The sequence below is a fragment of the Carlito syrichta genome, unplaced genomic scaffold (genome assembly GCF_000164805.1).
Source record: "Carlito syrichta isolate Samal-C Ts95f unplaced genomic scaffold, Tarsius_syrichta-2.0.1 Scaffold308275, whole genome shotgun sequence".
NCBI classification, from domain to species: domain Eukaryota; kingdom Metazoa; phylum Chordata; class Mammalia; order Primates; family Tarsiidae; genus Carlito; species Carlito syrichta.
This window is the reverse complement of record NW_007252371.1, coordinates 374563-385386: the sequence shown is the minus strand read 5'-3', so window position 1 is coordinate 385386 and position 10824 is coordinate 374563. Positions and strand designations below refer to the sequence as shown.

The 10824-nt window shown below is 35.7% G+C and overlaps 1 pseudogene; it reads right to left on the bottom strand.

Annotated features, from left to right (window-relative positions):
* LOC103267814 overlaps nt 1-375 on the bottom strand; it is a 2201-nt pseudogene extending 1826 nt beyond the window's left edge.
* Between the last annotated feature and the right edge of the window lie 10449 nt (nt 376-10824).

Below are 10824 nucleotides of genomic sequence, written 5' to 3'. Positions count from 1 at the left end.
CTCTGTCGCCCAGACTGGAGTGCAGTGGCCTCTCCTGGCCACTGCAGCCTCGACCTGCTGGGCTCCGGCGATCCTTCGGCCTCAGCCTTCCAAGTAGCCGGAATTACAGGAGTGCAGTACCACGCCCGGCTGATTTTTGATTTATTGTAGAGATGAGGTATTGCCAAGGTGCCCAGGCAGGTCTCGAACCCGCGGGCTCAGGCAAACTACTCACCTCAGCCTCCCAAGGCACGGGATTACGGGCTGAGCCACCGAGCCCAGCGAGCAAAGCTCTTATAAAGGAGCAGGCGCTCCGGGCAGATGGTAGCGACACAGCGTGTGGTCTAGGTCGCAGCCCACCACATCGCAGGCAGCTGGGGAGAAGGGCAGGGCCATGGCTGCGAGGGAGCCGGAGCAAGAGCGGGAGGTGCGAGGAGCAGGCGAATCGCTGCGGGACAGAGCCAGGCGGGACGCGGCGCGTGACCGAATCTATCATATTACAGTGTGAGGGTTTATAGATAGTACTACAATAAGATGTGGGGAATTCCGGGGTCTGTTTAAAGATATGTTGGTGTCAATAACCTTGACAGTCCTTATATCTTTCTTGGGAGTTTGTACGTTTCCTCAGTTTGACTCATTTATTAGAGCTCTTAAAAGCTTTGTTACTTTCTCTGCATACTAATCTATAGATCTTATAAAAGCTATACACATTTTAAAATTAAAAATTCCCAATAGCAAACATGTTGCCCATCGAAGCTGGACTGGATTTTAAAAATGTGGTACATATGCACAACGGAATATTATGCAGTCATAAAGAAGGACAAACATATGGACTCTGCAGCCACTTGGATGGATGTAGAGTCCATCACACTCAGTGATCTATCACAGAAACAAAGAACAGAGTACCGTATGTTCTCACTCATAAGTGGACCCTGAACAATTATAATACTATAAGAAAGGTATTGACAGTAGTGGGAAACTGTCAGGGGAGGGGGGATGGGATTGGCAGCTGAGGGAAACTGCTAGGGGAGGGAGGGGCATACCTCATCAACAAGGGTACCTGCATAATCAACGTTTGTATACCTAACCCTGGATTGTACCCCACATCTTTATAATAAAAAATAAAAATTAAAAATAAATATATAAAATTAAAAACTTATTTTAGAAGTTACCGTATAGGCTATACAATTTATAGTGTAGAATTAAAGCATTGTTTTAATAAAAATGCCAAATATTATGACTGGATGTGTATGGATTCTTATAAATTTCAACATTAAAAATATTTTTATAATCTCATCTATATTCTGATTGGCAGAGATCATTAAATCAAATGGCAAAATATTGTTGTTTTCATACTTCATTATAAAAAATAGTATGGAGATTCCTAAAGAAATTAAAAATAGAATGACCTCATGACCCAGAAATCCCTCTTTTGCGTACATACACAAAGAAAATGCAATTACCACCTTAAAGATACCTGCATTCCCATGTTCATTTTAATGTTATTCACAATATCCAAGATACAGAAACAAACTAGGTGTTCATCAATGCATAAATGAATAAAGAAACTGTGCCATGTATGTGCATATATCTATATATGTCGTTAACAAAATATTATTCAGCATTTTAAAAAAGGAGTAGATCCTGATGTTTGGATGATATAGACAGACCTAGAAGATATTGTGCTAATGAAATAAGCCATACACAAAAATATAAATAGAGCATGATATCACTTTTTCACTTATATGTGGAATCTAAAATAAAAGGAAAGGTCAGATATACAGATAGAGAATAAAACAATAGTTACCAGGGTTGGGGTAGGGGAAAGGAAAAGGACAGACAAGGGTCACAGGAAACAAAGTAACAAATATGTAGAGTAAACAGGTCAAAAGATCTAATATACAACATGAGGACTATAGTTAATGATAGTGTATAGTATTCAAGATTTTTGCTAAATGAATAGATTATAGCTGATCTCACAGGGGGAAAATGGGTAACCTTGTGAGACAATGAATATGCCAATTTGTTCCACTATAATAACTATTTTACTATCTATGTGTATCTTATAACATTATATTGAATGTCTTAAATATATCCAATACAATTTATTTTTAGAAATTAAGAATTAATTCATTTTGCAAGCTCAAGATACTCTTTAAGGAAAATCCTTCACAAATTTAACAAAAAGTATAGAAAATTTGAATTTACAAGTTGAGCCATTCAAAAGACCAAATATTATCTAAGCATTATTATACTTATAATTTCAAAAAGTATCCCCAAATTTACAATAAGTACTAAAATTCTATGCTGTACAATATAGTTGTAAGGCAAGTGAGGAGAAGAGAGAACAAAGCTGAGAAAAGACAAAGAAAAGAAAATTTATTAAAGGGAAAGAAAAGAAAGACTGGCCCTAAAGAAGAACCAGCAAGCTTGTTGTTTTGGTGTGTCCCTTTTATACCCCTTTGCAGGGGTCTGGTGATCACGTAGCACATGTAGTCCTGAGGAAGCAGGTGCTGGTGATCATGTAGTCCCTGGACGTGGCCTTCAGAGAGCAGGCAGGTGTTGGCGGTCATATAACTTTGAAGAAGCAGTCTAGGGCTGGTGATTACGTAGCCTTGAGATGCTTTCTTGAGAAAGCAGAAGTCTGCAGTGAAAACAAGACTTCACTTAAACAAGCGGGGAAAAGTGGGGAGGAGTGAGTGGGGGTTGCATCTCCCTGAAAATAGTGATGATGGCATGTATAGGTTTTCTGCAGAGTCGTAAGTCAGGACGAATGTGTACCCAATACAGGACCAGCACTTGCTCCTGCCATTTAATCAAGTATGAAGCATGTGTTGCAGTGAAAGCACACATACAATTTAATATTAGTGAAAATGCTTTTGCCTGAAGTGTTAAGTGAATGTACACACAGAAATATATGAATAAAGAAAACAGAAGAAGCATTACTACAAGGTCTAAAAAAGTAATTCACCTGGCTCCAGAAGATGAAATTTTGTATATCTTTACTGTATTAAGTTTATTACATGCTATTTATATAAAGCATTAGTTTGAAACTTTGAAACTTTTAAGAATAAAGTATATCAAAAACTAAAATGCATATATGTCCTACTTTGTAGTTTCTCAGAATACAGGTTGAAAGCACTGCTTTCCACTCACTTTCCATTTTTGTTCCTAGATTGAGTATTTTTTACTACATTCAATTTCTCTATTGGATATATTTAAATTAGAAAATATGAACTTTTCTCATTCTACTTTTAACTGTACATGCCATACAGTATTTGGAATCCACACTAAATAAAATGAAAGCATTAGCACAACTACGTTACTCAACACCTCTCCTTTCTACCTTTTAGAGCTCAGATTTTTCCAGCTTCACCATTATTTGTGTGTTTTCAAACAAAATACAATGTTACAAATTATTTTGTTTGCTACACAATTTCTTATATATAAATATATATTTCAATAACTTTAGTGTATTGGACTGTATCCAAACAGTGTATGGACTGGGCTTTATGTGTACCCTCCACCCCTGCCTGTGCACATTGTACCCATTTCATAATTTTTTGATCCTCCATCCCTTCTCCTATCCCTCTTCTGAGCCTCCAGTGTCCATTACACCATTCTCTATGTCTTTGTGAATCTTTGATTTAACACTCACTTATAAATAAGAACATGCTGTGTTTGATTTCCTATTCCTGAGTTAGCTCACTCAAGATGATGTTCTCCAACACTATTCAACTTTCTGCAGAAGAGATTACTTTATTCTTTTTGATGGCTGAATAGTATTCCATAGTGTATATATACCACATATCATTATCCACTGATTGGTTGATAGTCATTTAGGTCGATTTCACATCTTTGAAATTATAAGTTATGCTACAATGAACATGTGGGTGCAGGTTTATTTTATATATAACAAGCTCCGTTCCTTTGAATAGATATGTAGCAGTGGGATTACTAGATCAAATGGTAGATCTACTTGTAGTTATTTGAGAAATCTTCATACACTTGAGTTTTCAGAAAATGTCATGATATTTACATGTCCAAAATATATGTTTGACTCTCATACATATTTGGTAATTTGGCTTAGTATTATAATTAATTGCGTAATAATTCTCAGAATTCTTTTTTTGTTTTTTTGGTTTTTTTGAGAGCAGGATTTATTGAGAGGACAGAAAAGCTCCCACAGTGGAAGGGGAACTGAATGGGAGCCCTGGGCTCAGAATTCTAAAAGCTTTGCTCATATTCATGATTTGCTGAAAAACATTTGATTGAATTTTTTTATATAACCTGTCTATACTGAGAAGCAAAAACAAAACATTGCACTAAAAAAGATATATGTCATTTTCTTAAATGGAAGTTCTGACATTACAACAAGTTTACTTTCTGATTAATTCATCGCCTTAATATGATTTTTAGCCTAAATATCAAAAGTTTATACTGTGGTGGTTTGTGTTTTGTTTTGCTTTTTAACTTGATGAAAGCATTTTAAAGCTCACCTGAAAAGGGGGGAGAACTTATCAAGAAAGATTCCAAAAGAAAATGAGAATAAAAGACAAAATCTAAGAAAACATATTGACAACACATAAGTATGTCAGGGAATTAGTATCAAGAATTAATAAAGAGCTATTATAATATGAAAAAAGTATAAGGAAATACTATGAATCAATATGGGAAAAATCAAGAACCAAAAAGAACACTAGATAATTTACCTGAGTTTTTGGAATACATTGTAAACATTCTTAGGCTTTGAATATTTAAAATGCAATTACTTTGCCTATTATTTTAGCCTATTTCTATTTGGCAAGTATTGTGAACATTTTTCAAGTACCTCCCTCATCTCTCAGGATTGAATGTCCTTCACTTCCAAATGTACTAACAAAAACAGTATAGATGTACAGTCAATGAATTAGAAGCAAGCAGGGAGAGCTTTTACACCCTGAGATTTAAAATCTGTAAAATAAAGGAGGAAGAGAAGAAAAACTAAGTAGGAAGTTTCTGACTGTAGGGCAGTACTAAGAAAGTATTGGCTAGGTCAATCCCACATCCCACAGAAATGGGCCTGCACAATCATTAGCCAAGATCTACCCAGAAAATTGTAACCACAGGGTCATCATCATGACAGATCCAGAAGAGGTGGTCATGGAAGCTGTCAGTGAGCTGTGCCCCCCAGAGTAGAAAACCTGAAGGGCATATTTTCAAGGTCACCACAATCTGTACTACAACTTACTGTTTACCTATTAGCTTTCTATATACCTACAGTATCTAACAGAGCTGTATTATTCAATTAACTAATGGCAGAAATTTTTTGGGATGGTTTTGATGAAAGGAAAGATACATCATTACATTACTAGATGATTTTTCTTAAATGAGGAAAACAGACTAAATAAATACATCAAGTTATACATAATACAAAAATTTTAAGTAAAACTTGGAGTTCTGTAACAGAAATTAAACTTAATCCAGCTGAAATTCAAGAAAGTAATATTTTGGAAGATGGGGCAAGATCTTACTATCAAATAGAAAATGATCTGTCAGATTTTTAAAATACATTTGTGATTTGTAAGAATTATAGCAAAATCAGGACAATGGAAAATTTTTAAATGGTGTTTAAGAAAATGTATTCTATGTGTTGATAAATGTCAATGGTTAGCAATAAAGATCACAAGTTAGTTACAAATCACCAATTATCAAAACAGGAAGCAGTTAATTTTGTCATGTTTTCTCCAAGTTATATTTGTAAGATTATACTTAAAATTATTGTTCAAGGAACATTAACATGGAAATTATTTTTTAGTTTCTGGAGCGTTAGAGATACAAAGAAGATTATCAGCTGCCTTAGGCACTCCAGGTTAGTGTGGAAGTTTCCAAGCCTCTTCACCAATCTATTTTTGTTTTTTTCCCAAAAAAATATATTTCAGCAGCAGACAAATTTTGAAAATTACCAAAATATTTTGAAAGCAAATCTGACAATGACTAAATAAATGGACAAAATAGGAAAGTAACAAGAAAATGCTATCATAGAAATATAGGCCAAAACACATGATTATTTCATCCATGTCCTTAACTGCCTGAAAACAGTAAACAAAACTTTAAGTACCAAAAATCCTTGTCCTTTAATTATATTATTTTCCATAAACAGTGGCATTTCTTTGAGGATTTAGTCCGTAATTCAGCCAACTCTCACAGGGTATTTCCCAAAGCAGTTAATGAAGCAAGGATTAACACAGGAAATTTCTTAGGGAATGCTCTTTCAATCAACATTTATAAAAGGGTAGGAAAATAAAAATGATTGGGCACAGAGAGAAGCTGGACTTTGATATGGTCTCAATGTTTGTGTCCCCACAAAATGTATACGTTGAAAACCTATGCTCCTGTGTGATGATATTGGGAAGAAGGAGCATCTGAGAGGCAATTATGTCATAAGGGCTCTGCCGTCCTGAATGGGACCTGCCTTTATAAAAGAGACCCCAGTGAGCTAGGTAGGTCCAGTTCACCATGTGTGAACATAGCAAGAGCACATGCCATCTATGAGCCAGAAAATGGAGCCTCGCCACACATCAAATCTTCCAGAATCTTAATATTGGATTTTCCAGCCTCCAGAACTATAAGAAATACGTTTCTGTTGTTTATAAGCCACCCAGTTCATAGTCTCTAGTTGTAGCAGTCTAAACTAAAATAAATTTCAGTGCATTCTCAGCAAAAGCCTTTCTCACAGCTTCATGGAACCTTGAAGCCACAGGCCTTTCAATGTCATACAGAGTTGGACAAAGTTGTCTGTTTTATTATGCCAACTGTATTAATAATTCTATGGATGTGAGCTTCCTCCAAAACAGTTCAGATCATATGGACAGCTAAGCCCAACCCCAGTGAAGATGGATAGCTGAGGGTTTCTACCAGCAACACTCCAAGCAGCTTTGAAAGAAGTTCGTTCATACCAAATGGTATTTGACCTTATGTCACAGCCTTCAGTATACCTGCAAAGAAAAATTTTAACTGAAGTCAGCAATAAAATAATTAAAATCAACTGATCTCTGATGAAGAAGCAAAGGAAATACAATGAAGCAAAGAACGTTTTTCAACAAATGGTGCTGGAACAATTGAACTTTCACATGCAAAAATAAACTAATTAATTGATCTAGACACAGACATTTCACCTTTCTCAAAAACTTACAGTGGCTTATGAACTTATATGTAAAATGCAAAATTATAAGACTCCTACAAGATCATACAGGAGAAAATCAAATGACCTCGATTTGGCAATGATTTTTAAGATATAACACCAAAAGCACAATCCATGAAAGAAGTTATACAAAAGAGGACAAAAAAAAGAGAGAAAACCCTTAATTTATTTATAAAAATCTGTGTATCTATTAGTTACTTTCAAAGTACTCGCAGTTTGATGCAATACACCTATCGATGCTTTTTTCACTACTCAAACTGGTTTTTTATTTATTTATTTATTTTTATTTTTTTTTTATTATGAAGTTGTGGGGTACGGCTAAGGGTTAGGTATACAATTTCGTTTCATTCAGGCACCCTGCTTGAGCTCATTAATTTTGATGCCTTTCGAGCTTCTGCCATTTTTTGTTTTACCTCTTTCACATTGGCAAAACGTTTCCCTTTGAGGGCTTTTTCATCTGGGGAAGCAAAGAAACAAAAAAAAGTTGTTCTTGCTCAGGACAAGATCAGCTGAATAGGGAGGGTAGAGCATGGAAGTCATGTCATTTTTGTTCAATGACTGCTGAACATTCAACGCAGTGTGTCAGGTTGTTCTTATAAATCACCCCTCATGAAACTGGCAAAAGCACTAAAGAATCTCCAAATAAAATTCACTGACGTTGAACGCAGCCTCCCCCTGATGCCGATGGGTTCCTAGAATACTTACCATGCAGGGGAGGCAGGTACTACAAAAGGCCCGATCCCCCCAAAATAATCCAATTTTTGGGAAGTTTCCTCTCATGCTTCATTAAAATTAAGAACTTCTCTGCAAGCCAGGCTCGGTTGCTCAGCCTGTAATCCCGCGCCTTTGGGAGACCGAGGTGAGTGGATTGCCTGAGCCCACGGGTTCGAGACCCGCCTGGGCAATTTGGCGAGATCTCATCTCTACAATAAATCAAAAAAAATTAGCCGGGCATGGTAGCGCACGCCTGTAGTTCCAGCTACTGGGAAGACTGAGGTGGAAGGATCCCAGGAGCCCAGCAGGTCGAGGCTGCGGTGGCCGGGAGCAGCCACTGCACTCCAGTCTGGGCAACAAAGTGAGACTCCAACTCAAAAAAAAAAAAGAACTTCTCTGTGAAAGGCACTGGACTAAGAAATAAAAGAAAAGCCACTGAGAGAAACTATTTGCAAAATATATGTAAGCATACTTAATTTTATTGTGCTACAAATTATTACTCTTCACATATATCATACTTTTTTTTTTTTTTTAACAAATTGAAGGTTTGTGGCAACCCTGCATTGAGACAAGTCTATCTGTGTTGTTTTTTCAACAGTATGTGCTCACTTCATGCTTCTGTATCATATTTTGGCAATTCTCACAATATTTTCAAATGTGTTCACTATTTATTTGTTATGGTGATCTGTGCTAAGTGATCTTTGATGTTACTATTGTAATTGTTTTGGAGTGCCACAAATCATGACCATGTTAATTGATAAATAATGTGTGTGTTCTCACTGTTTGACTGTTCTGTCACTCTCCCTCTTCCTGGGCCTCAGGTGTTCCCAGAGACAACAATTTAGGGATTATCCAGTTAATAATCCTATAATAATCTCTAAGTAATCAAGTGAAAGGAATAGTCTCAAGTTTTTCATTAAAAATGAAAAGTTAGAAATGATTAAACTTACTGAGGAAGTCATGATGAAAGTTGAGATTGGCCAAAATCTAGGTCTCTTATGCCAAACAGTTAGTTATGTTGTGAATGCAAAAGTTCTTGAAGGAAATTAAAAGTGCTACTCCAGTAAACACATGAATAAAAATAAAACAAAACAGCCTTATTGCTGATAGAAAGTTCAAGTGGTCTGGATAGAAAATCGAATCAGCTACAACATTCTCTTATACCAACACCTCATCCAGAGCAAGGCCCTAACTTGCTTCAATTCTATGAAGGCTGAGAAGTGAGGAACCTGCCCACAAAAATGCCTGAAGCTAGAAGAGTTTGGTTCATGAGTTTTAAGGAAAGAAGTTGTCTCCATAACATAAAAGCGCAAGGTAAAGCTCCAAGTGCAGCAAATGATCCAGAAGATCCAGCTAAGATCATAGATGAAGGTGGCTACACTGAACAATGAATTTTCAATGAAGATGAAATATCCTTCTATTAGAAGAAGATACTATCTAGGGCTGTCCCAACTAAAGAGGATGAGTCAATGATTGGTTTCAAAGCTTCAAAGGACAAGTTGACTCTCTTTTTAAGTGAGAATGCAGCTGGTAACATTAAGAAGAAACCAATTCCCCTTCACCATTTAAAAAAATCTTAGAACCCTTAAGAATTATCCTAAATATACTCTTCCCAAGCACAAAAAATAGAACAGCAAAGCATGGATAATAGCATATTTGTTTACAGCATGATTTTTGGATTATTTTAAGCCTGCTCTAGAGATCTACTGTTCAGAAAAAAAAAAAATCATTTCAAAATATTACTGCTTATTGACAAAGCACCTGGTCACGGAAGAGCTCTAACAGAGATGTACAAGTAGAATAACGTTGCCTTTATTCCTCTTAACACAAATCTATTTTGCAGCCATAGATTAAGTAATCTTAACTTTCAGCTCTTATTATTTAAAAAATACATTTTGTAAGGCTGTGGATAGTGATTCCAGTGATGGATCCATACAAAATAAATTGAACACCTTCTGGAAAAAATTCATCATCTTAGATGCCAATAAGAACCTTTCTGACTGATTAGAGGAGGTCAAAATAGTGGCATTAATAAGAGTGAAAGAAGTTGATTCTAACCCTCATGGGTGACTTTTAGGAATTCAAGATTTCAGTGGAAAAAGTCATTGCAGATGTGGTGGAAAGATCAAAAGAAGTAGAATTAAAGTGGAATCTGAAGATTTAACTAAATTGCTGCAATTTCGTTATAAAACAATGGATGAGGAGTTGTTTCTAATGCATCAGCAAATAAAGTAGTTTGCTGAGATGAAATTTATTCCTGGTGAAGATGCTATGAACATTGCTCAAATGAAAACAAAGAACTTAGAACATTAAATAAACTTAATTGATAAAGTAGCAACAGGGTTTCAAAGGATCGAATCTATATTCAAAGACTTTTTTGTGGATAAAATACTATCAAACAGTATCACACACTTCAAAAAAATCTTTCATAAAATAGTCAATGGATGTGGCAAACATCCTGTTGACTTATTTTAGAAAATTGCTGCAGTCATTCAGTCTTCAGAAACCACCTTCTTGCTCCATTAGCAGCCATCAGCACTGTGGAAAGATCCTTCACCAGCAAAAACATTATGACTTGCTCAAATGTTCATTAACATTTTTAGCAAAAAATATTTTAAAGTATGCATTTTTTTTTGGACACAATTTTATCGCATACTTAATAGATTATGGTATATTACAAACATAACCATTATATGCTCTGAGAAACAAAAAAAGTGTATAACTTACTTTCCTGAGATACTGACCTGATTGTAGTGATATGAAACCAAACCAGAAATATCTCTGAGATATGCCTGTATCTGGTAAATAACTGTTCTTACAGAGCTCTTAGAAATCAACAAAAAGCTTAATTTAAAAGATGGACAAAGGATCTGTACCAACACCTCACCAAAGAAGATACAGGTGGCAGAATATTATGAAAAGATGCACAACATCAAATATTATTAGGG